We start from the raw sequence: 24,820 nt of genomic DNA, 5'->3' as shown, positions 1-24,820 counted from the left end.
CAATCCACTTTAGCAGTGAGTTTTCACAGCCAAGACACACATTTTCTTCTGATATATGAAGAGCAGTCATAATGATATGGCTATGTATGAAATGCTGAAATGCTCATCTTTAGTCTAGACTTTAAGTCAACACTCATCCTCACTTATAATAGTAAAGATACAAAAAAGCAATTCTAGAGTCTCCTGAGGTGTCGTTCGTAAAGATGTATCTGTCTGATTGACAGCACATGCGGGATGTTGTTGACATAATGACAACTTAATGACATATTCTGTTCTGAAAAGCTCATAAACTACAGCATAGAAAAGTATAACTATGTCTGGCAAACACAAATGTTTGACTATGTCTAGTCAACAGAGCCATCACTTCCGCCCACTGAACCTGATACACTCTGCCCACCGGATCACAGTCACCTGAATTCTAATCACCTGCACGTCATGATTACACTCCCTATATCAGCCGTTCCCTTCACTTCAGTGTCTGGTCTCGTCTCTACACGACCTAGACACTTGAACTTTCAGCTACAGATATCTACTTACCTGAAGTCCTGTCATTCCCCGTTGTCTCCATTCATCGTCATCGTCTTGGTTGTCATCGTCATCATCTGTAAAGACATTATTCCAGTTCAGCTAAGTGTTCACCATTATCAGCACTCCTGTCATCGATCATCACTACCAGCATTACTCACTCTGCACTTTCAATAAACCTGTTTGTCACACTTTACCCTTGTCTGCCTTCTTATGGATGTGACAATAATACAAGCACAGCTATAGTATAGCAAATAGTTTTCCTGAATGAGCACTTATACTGTGTGGTCCTTATTCTGAAAATCTTTGAATGCTGAATGCCACATTGACATTACAGTATCATGTATGCACAGAATAATAACATTATTAGTATATATATTTTTTTAAATCTTTCAGTCAACAATGTTTCAATAATAATACAAATTGATAACTGGAACACATAACAAGAGCCAAAAAAATCTCATGACATGCAATTATTTATTTATTTTATTCAATTTAAACACCATGCAATGACTATTAGACAACAGTTGGTGAGTTTAGCAGAAGTGGGACAAAAAGGTTTCATGACTGACCGCCCTTGCAATATCAGGAGACAATTAAATGAAACTATCTGGCACAGATGCGGGGAGAGATTTGAGGCTTGGATCCAGTAAAAAAAAGAAGAAAAAAAGAAAGAAAAAGGATAGAGGAGGTGACCGCAGACATAGGTGCAGCGCAGTGATGGGAGGGTTACTGCTAATGAATAGTGTTAAAAATTAAGTAACATCCCTGAGGGTGAGCCAAACTAGCTAGCAGGACAGCATTATGCAAATGTGTTGTAACTACATCATGAAAATAGTGGCAGGACTACAAATACAGATTCAGGGTGTTTTCTGTTGGAGAGATTAACTCCCTTTGGTGTGGACTTCGTGATTTGTACAAACAGCTTTATTACCAACGCTATCTCATGACCAATTCGTACGTATTTTACGAGGTGACTAATACGTACGATTTGTCTAAACCCCATGACGGGTAGGTTTAGGGCCGGGGCAGGGGGTCATTCATACGAATTCTTAGCCACCAATGTAAAATACGTACGAATTGCTGTGAGATCGGGTTGATATTACACACTAAAGAAAAGGTCAAAACAAAAGTGTAATAGGTCACCTTTAAGCAGTGTTAGAGGACAGGAAACCCTCGCCTGAATCGCATGCAGAAGGTAAGTCCTGCACTACTGTAACAGATTGAAAGAAAACACCGTAACGCTAATCTAATCTAGTTTCTTGAGATTCAGATCTCACACTCATTCTCATGTAACACACTGTATCTCAGCTGCAGCACAGAATCAAATTAAATACATTACCAGCATGTGATGAATACAAATCTGATAGAAAATAATGAGGCAATATTTCAGTACATTAGACGAATCCAAAAGCACACACAGATAGAGCAGGTTTGTTGAACAATAATGAAGCATCTGTGAATCCAAACATGTTCTTATAATTACACTTGTCATTATGAGCCCTTTAAGCTGCAGATTTGGATGGTTTCCCTCTCACCCTGGTAATTACATTGCCCCTTTTCTTTTCGTTTCTTTTCTCCTGGGACGTTTTGACAGCTGAGATAATTCTGCATTGAATCTAAATCAAAGCTTCTCCTTAAAAGAACACAACAGGCTTAATTAAAGCATAGAGAACAGCTGAATATAAATAATGTGTGCTTTTGAGGAGTGTGATATTTCCAACAATGAATATTAATTATGCATAAACCTTGTTTTTTATTAAGTCAGAGACACATTGATAGCAAAGAGAGAATGATAATTCTCATTTTATTGTTCAGCTTTTTCCATTCTTACAAGCCAAGCAGGATGAGCCTCTAAACCAGGGGCGCCCAATCCTGTTCCTGGAGATCTACCTTCCTGCAAAACTCCGTCCCAGGCCTGATCAAACACACTTGCAGCAGCTAATGTAGATCTACAGGATCGTCAGCGAAAAGTCAGCAGTCAGGTCTATAATATTGCTGAATAAGTGTCCCTAAATAAGCAGCAGGGGTCTGTCTCCAGGGCTCGTCTAGTTGTCATGGCCAAGACAACCTGACCATGTGTGATCCGCTGTCACGTGAGGAGGAGGCGAGGAGACGTGGAGTGAGATTTATAGTAAAGTGTCTCAGTGCAGTCAGCACTTGAGGGTGTTTCTGACTGCTGCACTGTGGGAACTTTAAAATGAAAACACTTCGCTCCTGTTTTGCTTTCTCCTCGAGGGAGGGAAGTTGAACGTCTGCTCCCCTATGGCAGCCCTGGTGGCAACTGAGGGGCATCTCCTCTGGTCAGATGAACGAACATGGTGTGGTTTAATTCCCAGCTGAATCACAAGTATTCATATTGTGGATTGATATCATTCAGAATACTTCATCCAGTTCCTTCTGCTTGAGATAGGGATACGCCAGTATTTGTTGGGGGGAGTTGAAGCTGGCTGTGCAGTGGACTTGTCTTGTTCTCGTGGTCTTCACTGAGGATCTGTGCCGTTGGCTGTCTAGTTGACGAGGTCTTCACAGAGGTCTGTCTCCAGGGCTCGTCTAGTTGTCATGGCCAAGACAACCTGACCATGTGTGATCCGCTGTCACGTGAGGAGGAGGCGAGGAGACGTGGAGTGAGATTTATAGTAAAGTGTCTCAGTGCAGTCAGCACTTGAGGGTGTTTCTGACTGCTGCACTGTGGGAACTTTAAAATGAAAAATTTTGGGGGGTAACGCTAACGCTAGCTTATGTCTCTTTGGTGTGGTAAGGTAACAGTTCAGAAATTAGCTGCTTAAAGAGGACCATAAACCAGATGGTGGAACGCTGGCCTGCTCTTTTTTTAGAGAAAATCAGGTATGTTCAAGAGTGTAATTACTTGTCTATCTTTCTATTATTATTTGATGGCATTGTTCAGTGTCATTTACAGACCCCCATGCTCTCCCAGATGTATATGACTTACTTTCTTCAGATGAACACAAACAAATATTTTTAGAAAATATTGAATCTCTGAGTATACCCCCAAAGTTGACGCTTTAAAACCCTCACAAAGCGAACCGCAGTTGATGAATCAATGGGTTTGGATGGATTACCTTTGTTTTCACTTAGTGTGGTTTTTGAAGCATCAACTACCGTCCTGTACACTTGTATTATATAAGCTCTCAGAAATTATTTCTGAAAATCTTTGTGGTCATCAAAAGAAAAATAAATTCATATACACCTGGGACAGCATAATGGTGTGTAAATGATTAGCAAATGTTCATGTTTGGGTAAAATCATCCCTTTAATCTTTTCTCACGCACAACATTTTGAAATGTAATGCTCTGTATTTTTCTCTATTTTTTTATTTATGGTTCAACAGGATTGTGTGAAAGAACCTCAAGCAGGAGTTTTATGAAAGCATTGATTAACACAGTCTTTGTCTTGAGATCTTTCGATCTAAGAGTGAATTTTGGATACAGCTTTCACAACAAACCACGGTTGTTTCATATCCATTATACACTTGCATAGTTTTTTGTTTAAGTAATAATAACATGTCACAAATCTATATTACTATTAATACTATATTGGTTGCCCAATACAATCAAAATTGTGCTTTGTTGGTTCTGCATTCTTGTAGATAATTCTGGTTAGTGTAGCTATGTAACTTAATTTTTGATTTTTGGTGAGGACCAGCCGGCCGCATCACAAATATCTTGAATGGGAAAACCCGATGACCAAGCCCATGACGAAGCCATGCCTCTGGTCGAATGGGCCTTAATACCTATGGGGCAGACCTGACCCACTGAGGTATAAGCCATAGAAATGGCATCCACTATCCATCTAGACAGTCTTTGCTTAGCCCTTTGGATCGGCCACCAAAACAGACAAAAAGCTGTTCTGAGTGTCTGAAAGACGCAGAGCGCTCCAGATAGATTCTCAGTGCTCTGACAGGACAGAAAAGATTGACCTCCCCTATCCTCGGCAGAAGGGGGAAGGGCCAATAATGTAATAACCTGATCTCTGAACAGCGTTGAGAGCACTTTGGGTAGATAACCATGCCTGGGCTTGAGTGTTACTTTGGAGTCACCTATTCCAAACTCCAAACAGGAGGGGCTCATGGAGAGCGCCTGCAGATCCCCCACTTGCTTGATAGATGCCAATCTCAACAGGAGAGAAGTCTTTAGCGAGAGAGGTTTAAGGTCAACCGATTGGAGCGATTCAAAGGGCGGACCTCTTAGAGCCCCCAGGACCGTGGATAGGTCCCAGGGAGGCACCGAAGGAGGTCTGGAGGGGTTAATCCTCCTAGCGCCTTTCAGAAACCGAACCACCAGTTAATTTCTTCCTAGTGACTGGCCAGCTACCAGAGCGTGATGTGCTGCAATGGCTACCACATACACTTTGAGCGTGGACAGGGAATGGCCCACGTCCAACAGCTCCGGTAGGAAGGAGAGCACCACAGGTACCTCACATGACTCTGGGTCAAAACGACTTTTCAAGCACCAGCTGGAAAAACCTGACCATTTTAAAGCATACAGTAGACGGGGTTCCTAGCCTCAGAGATAGTGCTTAAGAGAGGAGGTTTCTCCGCATTGGAACAGGCCATGGGACTGTGTCTGACAGCTGAACCAGCTCCGGATACCACGGTCTGGATTTCCAGAGAGGGGCCACCAGAAGGACTCTGCATCCGCTCTCCCTGACCTGTTTGATGACTTGTGGAATCATTGAAACTGGGGGAAAAGCATAAAGAGGGCGGTTCGGCCAGGGATGGGCCAACGCGCCCCTGCTTTTCGAGAAGAACACCGTGCAATGAGTGTTGTTTCCTGAGGCAAAAAGGTCTCTCCGAACACACTCCATATCAGACTGACCGTCTGTGGGTCCAGGGACCACTCGCCTAGGGGAGTGTTACCCCGTGAGAGCACATCCGCACCCATATTCTGAATGCCCGGGATATGCGTTGATTGGTCTGTGCCCATACGAGGAGGTCTCACGCCATGGCATACAGGCTGCCTGACCTGATGCCCCCCTGGCGATTTATGTAGGCCACCACCGCCATGTTGTCCGTGCGGACTAAGACGTGGTAACCCTGTAGGGCCAAACCAACTGCTTTCATCTCCAGACAGTTGATATGTAAGCTCTGCTCCGTGCTCGACCAGAGGCCGGAGGCAGGCTTGCCCTCGTGCAGCGCTCCCCAACCTTGGTTGGAGGCATCTGTGAACACCACTTTCCTCCTGGAAACCACTCCCATGGTCACACCCTCGATGTACCAGTTCTGAGCCCGCCAGGGAATCAGTGTTCTTTAAACAACCGTGATTCACCGTGATGCACAGGCTGCCTAACTGCTTGACTGCCATGCATGGGTTGGCTCATGCCGTTTCAGTCAGTGCTTCAGCGGGCGCATGTGCAGTAATCCCATACGGAGTACTGCTGATGCTGCTGCCATGAGACCGAGAAGTTTCTGAAATTTCCTGAGGGGTGGGCTCTGAACGAGGCTGCCAGCGTCCGCACAGAGAGCGCGCGTTCTTGTGTGAGCCGCGCTGTCATCGTCACCAAGTCCAAAACTGTGTCCAGAAAGACAACGCTCTGACTGGGGATCAGTTTGCTCTTGGCAATATTGATTCTGAGACCCAGGCATTGTAAATGACCGAGAATCAAATCCCTGTGCGCTAGAAGCTCGGTTCTCGACTGTGCTAGCACCAGCCAATCGTCGAGATAATTTAGAACGCGCACTCCCTGATGTCTCAGGGGAGAAAGCGCAGCGTCCATACATTTTGTGAATGTACGGGGCGCCAATGACAGACCGAACGGCAGAATGGTGTATTGATAAGTCTGACCCTCGAAAGCGAATCTCAAGAATGGCCAGTCACGAGGGTCTATCTGAATATGAAAGTATGCATCTTTCAGATCCATTGTGACAAACCAATCCCCGGGGCAAACTTGCGCGAAGTTTGATTGTTAACATTTTGAAGGGCTGTCTCATGAGAGCCTTGTTCAAATGTCTTAAATCTAGAATGGGTCTGAGACCGTCGTCTCAACTACCCCCTGAAACTTTGGGGGTCTGTGAGCGAATTGGAGCGAGTAACCTAGCTTTATAGTGTTTATGACCCAACTCGACACATCGGGATGGCTTGCCAGGCCAGCACCCGTGTGGCTAGGGTTCGACACACTGATTGGGATGGGTCGCCTAACATATGGGGACCTAATACCCTTGGACTGACTGTACCAGCTTTCGTCTGGGGGGAAGTCAGTGTTACAACAGGGAAGGGGCCACCTGGTGGAGGGGGACAGTAAACCCGTGAGTTGTGAGTCTGAGTTTGGCCTGGTAGACCTGCAGCATGGACATCGTGTGCAGGGCCGACGCAGCCTGACCGGAGGCGGAATACGTGTGTCCGGCGAGGGCTAAAGTGGTTCGGCATGGTTTGTTCGGATGAACATTGCTCTCAAAATACTTGAAATTTGCTTAAATCAATAAGAAATTAAAATCTGATGTGAACAAGAAATTAATTGTTCAGAGATCTGAACATTGTTTTGAGAGAAAAAAAGTCTGATTTGAGAATTGAGCCAAAGTGACTGAGAAAATTGTAACTAGACAGGACAAGGACTGTAAGAACACATGCTAGAACAAATGAGGGAACTGATAAGCTAATTAATTGGACGACAGGTGTAATGATCCTCACAGACACATAGGCCTACTAGAAAAACTAGAGCTGTGTCCGAGATCGCCCCCTGTTGCCTGAAATAGGGCACTATTTGAGGGGACAGCCATTTGTAATGGTGTCCGAAATCATAGTGGACATTATCAAGTGCACTCATTCAATCCTACAATGCACCGCGATAACGAGTGTTAAACCGATGTACGATACACAATACCCATAATGCACTGTGAGGTCGTGCCGAATGAATTCCCGTATCTGACCAGAAGATGGCGTCTGCAGCTGAATCATCCATTTTCCTAACCGCTGGTCTAGCGTAATATCACACAGACATAAATTCCTTTTTAATTGATTATTAAATTGTTTAATTAAGGTTTATACATGCTAGTTTCCAGTGGTGGGCCGTCAGGGCCAGCAAGGCCTTCTCTGCTGGCCTAAACACTATGAGAATCACTAACTTGCACTTTAATATTTTTTTTTTATGAATGAGTATTAAATTATTCCCAATAGTCCGTTCTCATAATTTCATAGCTTTTCTCTTGGTGGCGCTGCTTCCAGTAGTGAATATTTATTTTAGTGCTTTTATCCAATCATATTTCAGCCATCATGTGTTGCCAGGGTCAAATATATCTGCTTCGAGGCCTTCAGAATCGATAGTGCGGGCGCCTGTAGCTTAAATGAATGGCAATGAAACTGTTGCTTTAACCAATCAGATAATCGGTCAGATTTAATCAGCCAATCATATTTAGAGTTGATTGCACCGGGGCCATCTAGCAGGCATACAATAACGTAAGCATTTTCACGCCCTTTGATTGGATGGTCAGAGCGTGTACTATTATTACTGGTAGTCAGAGCTAGCTAACCGGATCTGTTGCGAACTGTGTAAACTAAAATACCTGTAGATTTAATAGTTTTTCAACCCACAAATTAATGTTTATTTCCTTCCTCGACCACCAGCAGGTTCAAACCTACCGGAAAAAATCCCTTATTCAGCTTACGCAGAGTCACGGAACTCTATCGATCTGTCCGGGTAAAAACAGAACAGACTGCAATGTAAAGTTATGCCAGGACTGATTTTGAAGGCAAAAGTCCCGCTGATCTCAATGATATCGTACAAAAATCTGTGTTTGTGGCTGTAACGTTACACATCGTCATGTTTTGCGGTGTTTCCCTGTTTAACATTACTGCTTCTGTCGAGCAGACACTCTCAGCACTAAAGCCAATTAAAACTTATGACAGAAATACGACGGGACAGACTGGACTTTCAGCACATTAGCCTCGATGGCGATAGAAAAGGTTGCTGGGACTGAAAAGCACAGACAACCTGTACAACCAAGTAATTCAAGTCTTTTTGAGGAAAGAAATTAGGATGGATTTTGTGTAAAAAAATCAGTTTTGGAGAGTAACGTTACACCGTGTCCTAACTACACGCGACGCGATAAAATTCCAGCGACAGCAAGTGTGTCTGTCCACACTAGACGCGACGCGACTGTGAGACGGCACACGTCAATCAAAAAATCACAGCCATTCAGAATAACGTGTGGGCGGAGTCTCTCTGTGAAAGCGCACTGCTGGCCCGCACTCGCATTGGAAATGGGTAAGGACATAATCAAATCAAGAAATAACATTATTAAAAATCAAAACATTAACAAAATATACTTATTGACTAATTTTGTTATGAAGTAGGCTACAGTTGTATGTTTGCATAGAATTCAGTTTGAACGCTATATTATATGCTTTCCAAATCTGAGGTAAATTATCCATTATCGCTTGTGGCACCATGACCTATTTTTAACTAAAAATAAATAATGTGTACTCATAACCAGTGTAATTTCTTCATATGACAATCAGTTTATTCAATGAGATCTCTGTGTGGGCGGATCTGTCAGCTGCGACGTCGCAGAAATAGGAACCGTTTCTAAATTAGAAACTTCGCGTGTCGCCGTCGCGTCTGGTTAGGACAAAAACTCTGATTAACATGGAAAAGATACCTTTTATCGCGTGTCGCGGCGTCGCGTCGCGTGTAGTTAGGACACGGTGTTAGCCTAGGCCTATATGCATTTTTTGCCCCTGTTTTTGTCCGTGCTGAATATGATTTTCTTCCTAATTTTTCTGGTAAATTTATGATCGAAACAACTTCTTTTTTTCCAAACATTAATACTATAGGCTAGCCATTGAAGGATAAGACAGGGATGAGGATCCGTTTTTGAATTTATAATCGGAACGCAAGAACCACTGTACACAAAAGCCGAACTCAATTGCTCGTTTCTCTCTACCCGGCCTTTCGCGAACTCACCGCATTTACCCTATAACTGCCGGAGCAAAATAAAAACAGGAATTTCACAACAATTATTGAGAGTAAGTATGTGCGTGCGCTGCTACACTATTAAAAGTTATTAATTCAGGGTGGACATCACTGAAGGCCTATGTGTGAAATGCACGGCCCGCCACTGCTAGTTTCCATGATAGAGTTCAAGATAAATCTTTTAATTACTGCTGGAGCTATCAGTTTGTTAAGTTTCCAATGATTATTAAACAGCAAGTACAAACTATACAAAAGCGGCGCTATTAATGTCTGAATTTACTCACTCGTTTTCATTCACTCCCTCAAGTGGCCTATATTAGTGGAGTAATGTAGGTATCACATGCCTGTCCTGTCTTGTGCTGCACATGGGTGTTTTGTTATTTTGAGCCATGTGCTTGTGTCATTGTCTGATCCCTCCCCCTTGTTATCTGATTATTGTTTGAGTTCATCCACCTGTTCCCTCCTGATTAGTTTCCCTTTTTAAGTCCCCTCTTGTTTGCAGCCTGTGTTGGTACGTTGTTTCCCATTCCCCAGTATTTTTCAGGTTCTGTTTTTGTTTTGTATTTATTAGTTATGTTTTGTGGGTTTTATTTTGTGTTTGATATATTTTGTAAATAAATAGAATTCTCCTGCACTTGAGTCCTCGCACCTTTTTGCATTGTACCAGCCGTGACATGACGTACCGACCCAGACTGCAAAAACACCCATGTGCAGCACAAGACAGGACAGGCATGTGACAGTGGGGAATTGTGAATGAGGGTGTAGAGGGCAATTTTGAAGACACCATACTATGGTGTAGTCTAGTTTTTTGTAGTGAGTATACTGTGACCCCCCGCCTAACCCGTCTCATACTAACCCGTCTCATCACCCCATAAGCACCACCACACTCACTAATGCATACAGTATGCAACGACATGTAATTGAGAGCATTATGAGACTAAGTGTTATCAACATGTCAATTTATTATAAGCAACACAAGACTTTAACAGCCAATGACATTTACAGCTGAGGAGACTGCTGATTTTCTACTGTTTAGTGTTAATCATCATTTAACTTAACAGTTAAGAGCTACATTTAGCCTTAGATGTTATATGAATATGGTCCCTGAAGCACAGGTTTTATCAGCTGACAATAAAAAAAATTAATAAAAAAAAAGATTATAGGCACAAATACAAATTTACTTTTAGAAATGGTGCTTTTGAAAGAAAATGGTGTTATTGTTTTGGCAAGTTTACTGTTTAAATTACAACATGTATGAACAAATTTGTGTGATATTCCTTTTTAAAATAAGTTTTAATAGATTTCATTATTATTATTATTTTACAGTAATTTTACTGAGTTTATACCGAACTTTTATTTTGACAGGTTGTCGTAAAGACATTACAGTTTCTGTGTGTGTATGATACGAATGAATGACGAGTTTTATCAAATGAAATGGTGAAATTCTCATGAAGTGACTCTCATAGCAGCTCTGCGATGAAGTGCAAAAGTGTAGCCTACATCATGTCCTCATAGCTACAGTGAAGCGCTGAAAACACCACGAGCGTGAAGTCACGCTTGCTTCAGTGTGTGTGTGTAGTAGAGCACACATCGAGCGCTCATTCCCAGAGACGCGTTGAACAACTGCAGTCTCTTTGAGTTTTTAATATTCACAGACACTAGTCGAGATTTGATTCATTGTACAGCCCTACTTTTGATTTATTCATTCAAAAAATGACAAAATTCAGTGACGTTCTGCTTTATACAGTTGTGAGTGGATTCCTCGAGTTGATCTGTGTCCATTGCAAACACAGACGCGGTGAATTTATGAATGAAAGGTGAAAGTTCTGTCACAAAACGAAGTTGTTACGTATCCTCACGCTTTTTTTAGTGGGTATACGGAAATACTTGGCATTTCCTAGTGGGTATACGGCGTATACCTGCGTATCACGTAGACACCACTTATAGGTCATCTGACAGGGCACAGAGGTAAACAGGACGGAACCAAAAACATTGAAACAAAGTAAAAACAGAGCATGCATGTTACAATTTCAGCTTATTTTTAAAATAATAATTTTTAAAATAAAGTTAGGTGCTGTATGGAGTTTTTCTACTAAAATTAATCAATTTTTTATTACCTGTGTAAAGGGGTTGTAATCTCACAATAAAATTATCCACTTGGCGGGTTTTGCTATTACCTCTGAAAGCAAGTATTCCTATTTCTATGTGAAGTCTCCTGGTCAGATTTGCCGCGAAATCCAGTGACGTGACTGAGACCTGCATGCGCGCTCCCGAGCGTCTCGCCTCTCGCTTCGTCTACTACTTTGCACTCAACAGCGACGACACTGCAACTTTATGACATGGAGTCTGCTAATACTAGGAAACGACTAGCACAACACAGACTCAAACACAAACTCCACATAATAATACAAAACAAAAGAAAGCACGCGCAAGAGCACTCGCTTGTAAACGCATTGGTTGCAATCTGAAACATCACCGCTAGATGCCGCTGAAAACTCCATACAGCACTTATTACAGCACAATGTCCATACAAAACATTTTAATATTTTTTTATTTTTTTTTACTTTTTTGCTTCAAATCAAAGTTTGTAGTGTTGTGATTCACCTCGTAGCTGATTGGCTTGGTTCATAGCTTATAGTTATTTGCTGAAGATTTTTTTTTAAATCCCTATGGCAGAAATGAATGTAAAAATGACAAAATCTATATTACCAATGCAAACTATAAGAAGAGTTTTGAAGATTCAGTAGTGACTGTTAACGATAAAAAAAAAAAAAACTGTTCACAAGTTTGTTTGCCCATATAATCTTTAAGCTAATAAGGTTAAGCGTATTTGGCTTGCTGTCTGCAGTGGAGGGGCTCGAGGAAGCAGCTCCATCTCGAGCTCAGATACACTCTGCAGTGGGATTACTAAGTGTGTCCACCAAAGCGTTTTTTTTTTTCACACGGCGTGTTTTTTGGTAATGCTTTAGATTACAGCCCGGAAAGTAGGCTACTGTGTAATTAAGACGAATTTACAACATAACTTTCGGTAATTATAGTGTACCTATAAAGTAATTACGTAAGGGAACAGTATGTAAAGTTTGGGGAATAAAGGGGTAACAACCAGGAGAAGTAAAACAATATTTATACTATATTATAGAACTAAGGGGTACTTATTCTACTATTATACAACAATCTTTTTCTCTAAAAATTACAGGGTACATAACTATGCATTATACCGTTTTTTGTTTGTTTGTTTGTTTGTTATGTTTAAGTTTGGGCTTACATGTTTCAAGGCAAGTAAAGCTAAAACTATAAAAAAAAAAAAAAAAAACTGGGAAATGTACTCTTGTTCCATGTAGTTACAGGGGAAGTGTGACATTGCGGGCCGTAAATAAAGTGGTGCTTGTTAACCTCTTGTTTCATGTAGTTACAAGGTAAGTACAATAAAAAATACACTAATATCACTGACTCGGAAACCTTTATTTGAAAAACAACTTATTTCAGTTGGTCTGAAACGATAGTCTAGAGTTTAAAAAGTTTAAAATATTGTCATTTTTCTTACAAACACCTATCGTTTCACTTCAGAAGACATTGATCCACCCATTGGGGTCGTCTAGATTACTACAGTTATTGCAGTAATGTGCTGATTGATGCTCCAACTTTTAGGAACACATGAGCTTGCATTATATGTATTCCCAGAGATCTATTTTTTATTTTTCTCAAAACCTTCATTTGTGTTATTTGTATTTCTGGGTGTACTGCATTTTCTTTTAATACATAATACAGAAGAAATAATAATCCATTTAATTCGGGCTTCAGATTCATCAGTGTAAAGAAAGAAAAAAAAGAGGGAAAAAAGGGAGAAGCCAAGCAAGAGAAAAAAAGCGGGGACAAAACGTGCTACTTTCTGTCAAGAGTTTTGAAATTAATTGTTTTAAAAAAGCAGATTTAAATAAAAAAGAATGTTGTAAATCTGTTTTTAATTAAGTTGTTTTGTAAATAAAGGTTTCCGAGTCAGTGATATTAGATTGTGTGTACTGTATGTATTTTTATTGTACTTACCCTGTAACTACATGGAACAAGAGGGTAACAAGCACAACTACATGAAACAAGAGCTTTCCCATATGTTTAAGCAAAATTTGCAATAGTTTGAGTTTTCAGTGCACTTTTGTTAAAAAGATTACTGTATAAATGCGTAGATATGTACCCTGTAATTTTTAAAAAGCATACAGTATGTACTGTATTGGTGCACCATTATTACAAAAAGGTACGTTCTTGCTAAATTGCTCCCAAATGTTAGATTTTTATATCATAATAGTAGAATAAGTACCCCCCTAGTTCTATAATACTTACAGTATAAATATATATTTTTTTATTCTCCTGGTTGTTACCCCTTTATTCCCCAAACTTTACGTATTGTTCCCTTATACTTACATGTAAGTACTTTATAGGTACACTTTAATTACAGAAAGTTACACTGTAAAATCACTTGAATTACGCAGTACTTTCCGCGCTGTAATCTAAAGCGTTATCTGTTTTTTCAATTGTTTTCAATGGGAGCGCCACGTTTTTAAAACGCCGTGAGCGTAACGAGGCGCTGAAAGTTTTTTACAGGTCGCCGATAGTTGAAGAATGTTTAACTTTGGGTAAAACTCAGCGCTCATCACTGTCACTTTTTACCCATGTTGAGGGTAGACTTGACTGAGTTGTCATGAGCAGATGTAAACACTCAGGAGAAGTAGTTGGAACAGATGGAATAAAATTTATTCACTCCAATTAAGGCCAAAGAAAGGCAATACAAATTAAAAACAAAAAAAACAAAAAAACAAACATACTATTTAGTAAATAAAGTAAATTGACATGAGAGCCAAAACAAAAACAATCACAATGTTGTAGTTGCTTAGAAATTGACCTTAACACAAGCCACTATAGAGAGCATTGACAAACTTATGTCCTCTCACCACCTGCCCTCATGAGAGAGTGAAGATATTCGTCTTTATAGGCATGAAGGCACCCCTGAAATTGGCACATACCAACAATATTACAATACAGGGGTGTCTCAAAGGAATAGGCCATAAATGCTTAAAAACAGCCAAAATGCTACATCTATTAATCTAGAAAATACATAATATTACTTATATGGTCCCAGCTAACATTTGGCAAAGCCACAATTCATATTAACAGCTAAAAAAAATAATAACTCAAAATCCGGGTCACTTCCTGTTGACCCGGAAGTCACAGCATCATTTAAACCCCAGCATTGTGGCAAAAATTCCTTTACACCAACAAACAGAGGAGTCATCAGTTAGACACAAAGAGGGTATGTTAAAGCTATGTTCCTTTAAAACTAAATAAACTGATACATAATTAACAAAAACAAGTGTTGCGTGGTTATTGTAACTGGATAAGTTCGTGAAGTAAATGGCGTGGTTTTAAACAGTAAAATATGTGTTGATAGTAGTAGCTATAGCATATAAATCACCGTAGCATTAGATGTTAAGTGTGCACGAATTCTACGGGATTTCTGTGGGAGTTTAGATGAAAGGCTAAGTTAATGGCAGTATGAATTGAAACAGTATGAAGATTAACAGAACACATTAACACGCTAGACAAACAAATAAAGGCAACATTTGCACTCAGTCTTTGTGAACTGGCATAGGTAGCGTATCGCTGCCGTGACGGTAGCTATGCGCCCCGTCACAACCCAGCCGTCCAATCACAGTGAAGGAAGGGCGGGACTAATACCACACCGACCGTCACATTCTGCTTGTACAACGTCAACAGATGACAACAACAAGCACAATAATGGAACAAAATAATTTAAAACAAGAGCCAGAAAAAATACGTTACATTGTACCGATATTTACATTTACATTTATGCATTTGGCAGACGCTTTTATCCAAAGCGACTAACATTGCATTATCCTATATATTTATACATAGGTATGTCTAATCCCCTGGGATCGAACCCACAACCTTGCATTGTTAACGCAATGCTCTTACCACTGAGCTACAGGAAAGCATTTCTATACTTCTATATTTTAATATGGAATCAACACAGAAGCAAAATATATGCTCTGGTGTTTAATTGAAACATTAGATTTACTCCTCCCGAAATTACGTTTAGGAACTTAAAGGTACACTGTATAGGAATGTCTCCCATCTAGCGGTGAAACTGTATTTTTGCATTCAAACGAATAGTGCTCTCTAGCTTCTCACTTTTTCATATGCGCTTTGCAACTACGGTAGCTGTTATGTACCAAGAAGCTTTGACAACATGCCCAATAGCACTTTGAGTTTAACTATACATGTTATACTGTTATGCTGCCTATATAATGAATTACACAACCAAGCAATGAAAAAAAGCTTGTAATTTAGACCGTAACATTGACTTACCTGTCGAAAAGAAAGCAGGCAACTTCAGGATCCGTTTCAAAGTCTTCCTCCTTCATTTGATTTTTCCACCTGGGAAAAGCTATCCCGATATTTACCCTCGTTTTGTGAATTCGCCGGTCACATTTCCTTTTAAATTCAAAATTGGCTTCCAAATTTCAAGGATTACTTCTCCTGTGGCTCGGCATAAGTATGATCCTGAATTATGAAGTACCGTGCAGTGCTGGTTTCAGTCACGTGACGCTGGCTCTGAACGAAAACGCGTTGTGGAATCACGTTGAGATAGGCTAGTGCTTTTTGTCCCTCTCTGCTGTTATAGTTTTTCAAGATGGCGGAACGACATGGAAGCCTCTGTGGACTTACCTGTCCCATGTAAATAAAGACAATAAATTCTTCGCTTACGAGGATATGTCAGATCATTGGCAGAGGTAATTTTACACCATTGAGGACATATATATGAATAAAGACATTGATTTTAATAAAATACTTAAAAAACTACACAGTGTACCTTTAACTAAGACAACAGTCACTAATGAATGATATAATGGTAGATTTGGACCAGAACTAATTTTTATTTTATTTTACATTTTTCATGTTTGCTGTTGTATCGCTGAATCCACCAATAACCATAATACAGAATCACATAGGACAGCCATTCCCAAACTGTGGTCCGCGGACCACTTGTGGTCCGTGAGGGTACTGCAGGTGGTCCGTGGAAAGGCAAAATTAAATAATATGTTTTTACATTCATTTTACGAGGAAATTCCCATAAAAAAAAATGTTAAATAAAAAGAATATGTACTAGGCATATATAAAATTTTAATTAAATTGTCAAGTTATTGTGTGATCACTAGTGGCGCTCGGCCATGACGTTCAAGTTCAGTGCCGTTAGAATCACAATATGGATCGGTGGATAGCAACAGGTTCTCTGAAGAGAAAAGAGGCAGATATTGATAGTGAGTCGGACTTATCTACGTCTACAAGCCAGATTCCTCATAAAAAAACTAAGAAAAGGAGGGTGAAGAGAAAATACTGCGAAAGCTACTTAGCATTAGGTTTCAGCTACACCGGCCCCGAAGACGAGCCGTTGCCCTGCAGACAGTTGTATAACTTACAGCGCGCTGCGCGCAAGGACAGAATTGAGCTCTCTTTCGCGTCTGAATGGTCAAATACACACAACGTTATGTCTAAATGTCCGTTTTGGAGAGTATTCGCGTAAACAAAGTTGGTTATGTCTTTACAGAACGTACAGTTGTGAGAATATCGGATGTGCATCAGTAGTGCTGGATCTGCACACTCCTGTCTTAAAATGACAGTGCGTAATAAACCTATTGCCCTCTGTACACTTAATATTGATCAAACAACAAAATAAAAAGAGAAAAGCATACACTGCTGTTTAATAGCTTTAATAAGGATTAATTATATTTAATTTATACAAATAAATATATCTGCTTGAAAGAATAAAGAATGATGTATGTAAGTTAAAGACTAATCATTCATTGGAGGAACAAAAAGACTGTTCTACTTTAGAAGTTTAAGATATTATTTTGTTTCACAGTGCTAAATCTGTGTCTGTGTTGCATGTTCAAATTTTAAAAATGATTTATATTAACAGGTTAATAGATGTTTTCTGTAGGAATATAATGGGTTTGGAAATTTTAGAGAAATTTGAAATTAATGCATTACAATTGAACTAAACCCATTCTATTTTAGTCGACTAAATCTACTGTAGATTTAGTAGACTAAAATCTTATTGGATTTAGTCGACTAAAACTAGACTAAAACTAAAACAATTCAGATGACTAAAATATGACTAAAACTAAAATGCCATTTTAGTCAAAAGACTATGACTAAAACTAAAGCAAAATTTGCTGTCAAAATTAACACTGGTGTAAACACATTTTATTATGCGTAATATGAGGTGGTCCGCAAAAATTCTTGATTACAAATAGTGGTCCACAAAACCCCTGACATAGGATGTTGTGAAAGATGACATTTAAAAAAATATATAGATTTCATATTTTATAAAAACAATTTAAGACATTATTGTCAAATCTGTGTCAATATGTTGTCTTTGTGATTAAATTACACTAGTCTAATATTTGAAAATATTTTTGGTGGAAATGTTCATTAGTTGGTTGAACTGTTACATTTTTTAAATGGACTTTCAGATAAATCCCCATCCTCAAAAATATTAACGTGAAAATTTAGTCCCATAATGTTACAAATGTTACGTGATACACACTGAAAGGTTGAATTGATGAATGAACATGAGTGTGAGTGTCTCAGTATTTGGTATGTGTCGCGTGAGCTTCACTGCAGAAGAGTCCCGTGTTCAGTCACTTATTTAGCCTACTGACATGCATTAGAATAGACACAGGAATTATGCACAATCTGAAAGATTTACTTATTTCTCATCATAATGTATATTTTACATTTCATAAATTTAATTTTCTCTCATAAATCTTTGTTTATTGCCAGGTTTAAATGAAAAAAGACTAATTTTTATTGTGGTCTTAGACTTTAGGCTACTTTATCTATTTGTTTGTTTTTTATATATTCATCGTAATGAATAGGCTATATACAGAACACAGCAGTTACGATATTCGTGTCGCTGACTGGCGGATAATAAAGCGTGTTATCAGCAGCATCGTGACGTGTAATCTCGTCTCCATGGTTGCCAGCCTCAGCTGATGTGAGGAGCCTCTGCTGTTTCACATCGCGCGCAGGGCTTCACGGGCTCGGACAGGTGATGATGATGATGATGATGATGATGAAGCTTTCAGAGGCAGATGTCCAGGTGTGTGTGGGAGATTCATAAATACACACCTGATGAAACCGTTCGGCAGGGCCAGTTACACACCGATGTGGATACCGACAAACGTCGACTCTTTTCCATGGATGGTCGATATTTGATTCTGCAGAAGTGCACGGACGCAAGAGATCATGCAGGTGAGTCAAAGTTCCTCGCTCCGATAAACCTTTGTTGTTTCTTAGCTCTGGATTGCATTGAAACAAAAACTTCATGAGAAACGAGTTCCAGTCTGACTTTTCACAATATGATTCTTAAGGGGAATGGGATTTTTTACACTTTTATCAAGTAGCCTATTTGTCCCGTTTAATTTCATGACACACGGGAGAGCTTCGAAATGGACTCAAGTCATTCGTGGACTATTAGGCGTACTGCACAGAAAAGCAGTTGATATCTGCACTTGTTTGATGATACACTTTCATGTGACTGAAACATGCGGTCTGTTCACACGATAACTATTAAAGAAAATGTAGTTCTAAAAATCGTTCTCAATATAAACAATAGCAGGGTTCACACCACAGCTTTAAAGATAACGATATAGATAAAACATTTAGTAGAACGATTTTATCCAGCTGATTAACGATACATTTTTTTTGACAGCCAATCAGAATCAATCCTGCTGTAACGAGCTCGAGCATTTAAAGCAGCAGACAATTGTCTGCACGCGCTTACTGTGCGTTCACACCGGACGCGAATAGCGCGTCAAATTCGCGCCTGCCGCGTCTAGTTTGACGCTTGAACATTTTGAATGCATTCGCGCGTCCAAAGGGAATTGGAGCGAAATTGACGCGCGTCCGAGGCGAAATCCGCTTCTTCTGGGAGAGACAAGTGCTAGGCGGTAGAAAGGCCGCCAAATTTAAATATAGGCTAGGCTATACTGTCATTGTGTCACGAAATGTAGTTTTAAGAGTTGTTCAGTCGAGAATGTAGTTGTTTAAAGCTCAAATCTGTGGTTTATTTAAAGATGGCGCCTATTTAAAAATTTGTATGTGACGTTTCGGAGTTGTGATATCCAGGCGATCACCGGGCGCTCAGCGCTCATGTAACCCGCCTGGAACAGCCTTACCTTGGCTAGTCCTCCTGACGTTTGCCGCTGGTAAACAATGTTTAAATTCACATTATATAGATTCGGTTCTATTATGTGAAACATAAGTTAAAATACATTAATGAGTCATTATAACGTAGGTCAAACGACTTCTCTAATTATGGGAATGGTAAAATGGTAAATTATGTGAGTTTTTCTTCATCTCATTCAGAAATGTAGCCTATGACTGCAAGTGTTCAGTGTCACATTCATAATTAACATCTGAACAATGTCATTCCTTCTTTCATGCGGGCATTTAGTCATTACAAAATAATTAATTGAGGCCAAACAAATAATAAGTTATTGAGGCCAAACATTTAAAATGACATTATTATCTGAAAAGCGGGCCTGCCCCCGTTTATCACGTCACTTCACCACGTGACAGCAGCAAGCAGGCTCCGATTGGTTAACGTGGCGCGAATTGATGCAGAAGTTCAGATTTTTCAACTCGGGCGGCAGACGCGAATTCACGTCAAGCGCGTGAATGCACAAAAAGCACTAGCCTACATAAAATCATTCGCGCGGAATGCGCTTAACGCGGCAGACGCTCAATTCGCGCGAACTTGACACGCGAATGAGGCGTATTCGCGTCTACCGCGCTGCACTCTACGCCTCATTCGCGCCGCAGGAATTTTTTATGTGCGTAACGTGTCTTTGCATTGGCTTAAAGGATAATTCCGGTATTTAACACTTTGAGTCTATATTGTAGTTTGTTTTGGATGAACAAGAGTGGTGGACAACATTTTTTTGACAATGGTTCCTCTCTCGAGTTTTTGACTATAAAAGAATTGGCCATGGACCCATTTAACATTGCAGTCAATGGGCATGTCCGAAAATGGCATTAAAACAACCTTTAACATTAGTTTTCAAAACTGTGCAACTCACCGAGTGATTAGTGATGTTAGCTGATGTTCCAGAAACAAAACGTGTTGCGAAATACAGTTTCTGTCGTGTTTTATTCGTCATTTTGTAAAATCCCATTGAATTCTGTTGAAGGACTGAGTGCTCGTTAATATAAATGCGCTACCGGAAACGGAAAGGGGGCTGTTTACATTTGGTGGATGTAGTCTTTTTGCTCGCTTCCGTTTCTCATAAGGCTAGCGAGCAGAGCAACTTTGCTCCGGGAGAGTAAGCGAAATAAACAAAAAACATTTTAGGAACTTTACCGCAGTTTTTGACCGCACAAATTCTAACCAAATTGAAAGACGTGACCACTGACCAGTGGAATATGAAGTTGAACTCGACTGTGACTGCGAGTGTCCCGCGAGACATAAACATCGGTTATCGCCATCAAGTGGTCGGGAGTGTGCTAACGCTTCAGATTCAAATATTGAGCGGAAGTTACACGGTTGTGAAGTGTCTGAAAAAATAGTTCCACTATAGCAAAATAAACGGATTAGAATCATATATTGCGACGATATATTGTTTATAATCATCAACGAACACCACTAACCACTCGGTGAGTTTAACAGTTTTGTAAACGAACATTATTGGCTGTTTTAATGACATTTTTGGACATGCCCATTGACTCCAATGTTAAATGGGTCCATGGGCAATTCTATTATAGTCAAAAACTCGAGAGAGGAACCATTGTCAAAAAAATGTTGTCCACCACTCTTGTTCATACAAAACAAACTACAATATAGACTCAAGGTGTTAAATACCGGAATTATCCTTTAACATTAAAATCATTCGCGCGTGACGCGCTATTCACGTCCGGTGTGAACACACCATTAGAATAAACACAACGATATCGTGCGCTGGACTAGCCTGGCTAACGTGGTCTGGGAACCACATGTTAATTTTCTCATATTTGAGGCATGGTTTACGAATGCCCAGAGCCGTTTATTGGGACGCTACGAATGTCTATCAAATGCACTTGTACGTAGCTCATAGCCAATCGTTTCAATTATACCAGTTGACGTATGTAGAGCGACAGAAATTAGACGAGGACAAAGACGATGGGTCTTAGATTTATGTACACGATGGCATTCAGCATGTCACAGTAAGAAATTACAGATTCAATAAAACTCCAATAAAACAGTGTCATTAACACTGAACATACTTTAAAATAATTAATTTTTCTTAAGAAAAACATACGCTGTTGAACCTTTTTACAAATGGCATCAGTATTGGCATTAAAATTTAATTTATTATCAATCACTATACCCAGGTATCGATATTTGTCCTCAAGCTCAATGTCTCTTCCATTTATAACCGTATACTCCTATAGGAGAGACCGAAATGGCTGATTTTCCAAAGTCTATAATCATGTCTTTGGTCTTTGGTCTTTGATATATTTAGATTTAAATTACAATTTGCACACCAGGAGACAAAATCCCACACCACAGGTCCATGAGATGTCTCCTCACTTGCTAGGAGACTCACAATCACTGTGTCATCTGCAAACTTTAGCATATACCTATTTTCAAATGTACTCCAACAATAATTAGTGTACAAAATAAAAAGCAAAGGGGAAAGAACACACCTTTGAGGGGAACCAGTAGAAGAACATAACTTGGAAGAAAGCAAACCATTGACTCTCACACACTCAGTCCTGTTCAATAAAAAATGGACAATCCATCCTACTAAATTAAGATCAAGGTTTAATAGTCTGACAAGTTTATCGGCTAAAACAAGTAGCCTAATTGTGTTAAATCAAATGCGGATGAGAAGTCAATAAAAGCTAGTCGTGTCCTTGTTTTTGGGGTCTCCAGATGTTGAGCTACTAAATGTACAAGAGTAGTTATGGCATCCTCAACACCAGTCCCTGCTCTGTACGCAAACTGGAGAGGATCTAAATTGTCTTCTACATGATTCAATATCTCCTCTCTCACAATTTTCTCAAATGTTTCCATCACCAGAGAGGTGAGGGCTACCGGTCTAAAACCATTTAAAACCTTCGGACTCCTGCATTTCGCCACAGGAACAAGTGTGGCATGTTTCCAGATTTTTGGTACTATTTGTGTTTTAAGAGACATGTTAAAAATCTGTGTAAATATGCCACTTAACTGTAAACTACACTCTCTCAACACCTTTCCACTAATATTATATGGTCCAGGGCTTTTTTTTTTACTTTTATCTTTTTAGAAAGCCTAGCCACCATGGGAGCATCGATATTAAACACCATATTACTTTGCCAAGAGTCATACTTCACATTATCATCATCCACATTAAATCTTAAATAAAAGTTGTTAAGTTCATTCGCTAAACACACATTCGATGTGTACCCATTTAAAGATATCGTAGTTCTGTTACTTTCCTGTAAACCTTTCATTAATTTCATTCCATCCCAAACTGCCTTTTGATCAGAATTTTAAAATCTATTCAGATTCAGATTCACTTTATTGTCATTGACAAAATACAAGTATAGAGCCAATGAAACATAGTTAGCATCTGACCAGGAGTGCAAACAGGAATAATAATAATAATAGAGTAATAGAATAAAATAATAGAATTAGAATAATAGAATAAAAGGGACCTGCACAGTGCAGTTGTCTAAAAAAATTGGGGGTTGGAGTTTAGTATATTGACCGCAGATGGGCAGAAACTGTTTCTGAATCTGCTCGTGCGACAGTGGAAGCTCCTATATCGTCTCCCAGATGGGAAAAGAGTAAATAGTCCGTGGGTGGGATGAGAAGTGTCTTTAATAATGCATCTTACCCTTTGTAGGCATCGCTTGTGGTAAATGTCTTTGATCGAGGGCAGTTTAGTGCCAATGATGTTTTGGGCCGTTTTGACCACCCGTTGAGGGCATTCTGGTCTGAAACAATGCAGTTACCATACCACACTGTGATGCAGTTTGTTAGGATGCTTTGGATAACGCATAGGTAGAAGTTCAGCAGTATAAGGGGGGACAGGCGGGCTTTCTTTAGTTTCCTAAGAAAGTAGATGCGCTGTTGTGCCTTTTTGATGAGACTAGCAGTGTTGATGGTCTAGGTAAAATCCTCAGAGATATGTACACATAGGAATTTGAAGCTAGACACTCTTTCCACTTGAGACCCATCAATATAAATGGGAGTGTGTGTGTAGCCTTTCTTAGTCCGTCGGTAGTCCACAATCACCTCCTTGGTCTTCTGGGTATTGAGTATGAGATTATTGCTAGCACGCCACTCTATCAGGTGGTCTATGGTCTATTTTTTCTTTGTAATTATGTTTTGCCTTCACAATAGCTGACAATTACTTCCTTCCTAATAATAGAATAAGCAACTTTATCACCACTTTTAAAAACACTTTTTTTCTTAAGATTTTTCAATTCTGCATTAAACCAAGGCTTATTATTTGAATGTCGGGTGATAACCATAGTATCAATCACATTATCTACACAGAATGATATATAACTACACACCACATCAGTCCACTCGTTAATATTGTCCGATGATGCGTGAAAAACAGACCAGTCCGTGCACTCAAAGCATCCTTGTAGGGCCAATATACCATCCTCATTCCAAACCTGGGCTGTCCATGATTCTGTGCCTTTCCTTCGCAGCACAGCTTTATATTCTTTAAAACCAGTCTCCAAACGTTGTGGTTTTTAATTGTTTACAGGTAATATTGTTTGGAAAAACAAGGTCATGACATATTTTGAAATATTAGGCGTGTAATGGTACACAGAAGTCACAGGTCGGTACATACCTTTGTTTTGGATTCACAACAGGAAAAAGCAACAAATCCTCAATGCTCGGTTTCTTCTCATTTATTTTGATCAGACAGTAGTGCAAATTACAGTTCCACCTAGTGGCATTTAGTCGCCCTGGGGTAGTTGGTACAGTACAGCCTAATTAGTGTATTGAGCACTAAGCAGTAACCAGAATGCACTCTTGCGCATATGTTTTTGTAAAGCTGATTAAAAACCAGATTCCTGATTGCTTAAAATAAAAAAAATTAAGGAATTGTTGATTTGTTACTCTAATTGAAAGATTGACCAATGCTGCGCCGTAAAATGCAACAGTTTTCAAACGTATTATTGGTTTTATTTTTGATTCATTAACGTGTTGTGTGTAGCCTACGCAGTCATTTTCTTTGCACGTGAGAGTTCATTAACATGCACTAACAAAGGCAGATGCACTAATGGCGTGTTCACACCAAACGCAAAT

General features: G+C 39.7%; 1 protein-coding gene across 1 annotated transcript in view; it reads left to right on the top strand.

The window, feature by feature from the left end:
• Positions 1 to 18,641: 18,641 nt before the first annotated feature.
• Positions 18,642 to 24,820, top strand: part of htr1e (5-hydroxytryptamine receptor 1E) — a 74,134-nt gene continuing 67,955 nt past the window's right edge. Inside the window, exon 1 of the mRNA XM_079584055.1 lies at positions 18,642 to 18,780. The gene's annotated coding sequence lies outside the window, so the exon portion shown is untranslated. The remainder of the gene's footprint in view (positions 18,781 to 24,820) is intronic.

Source organism: Phoxinus phoxinus (assembly GCF_949152265.1).
Source record: "Phoxinus phoxinus genome assembly, chromosome: 16".
Lineage (NCBI taxonomy): Eukaryota > Metazoa > Chordata > Actinopteri > Cypriniformes > Leuciscidae > Phoxinus > Phoxinus phoxinus.
The sequence above is the reverse complement of the archived record's forward strand: the minus strand, read 5'-3'. Positions and strand labels throughout refer to the sequence as shown.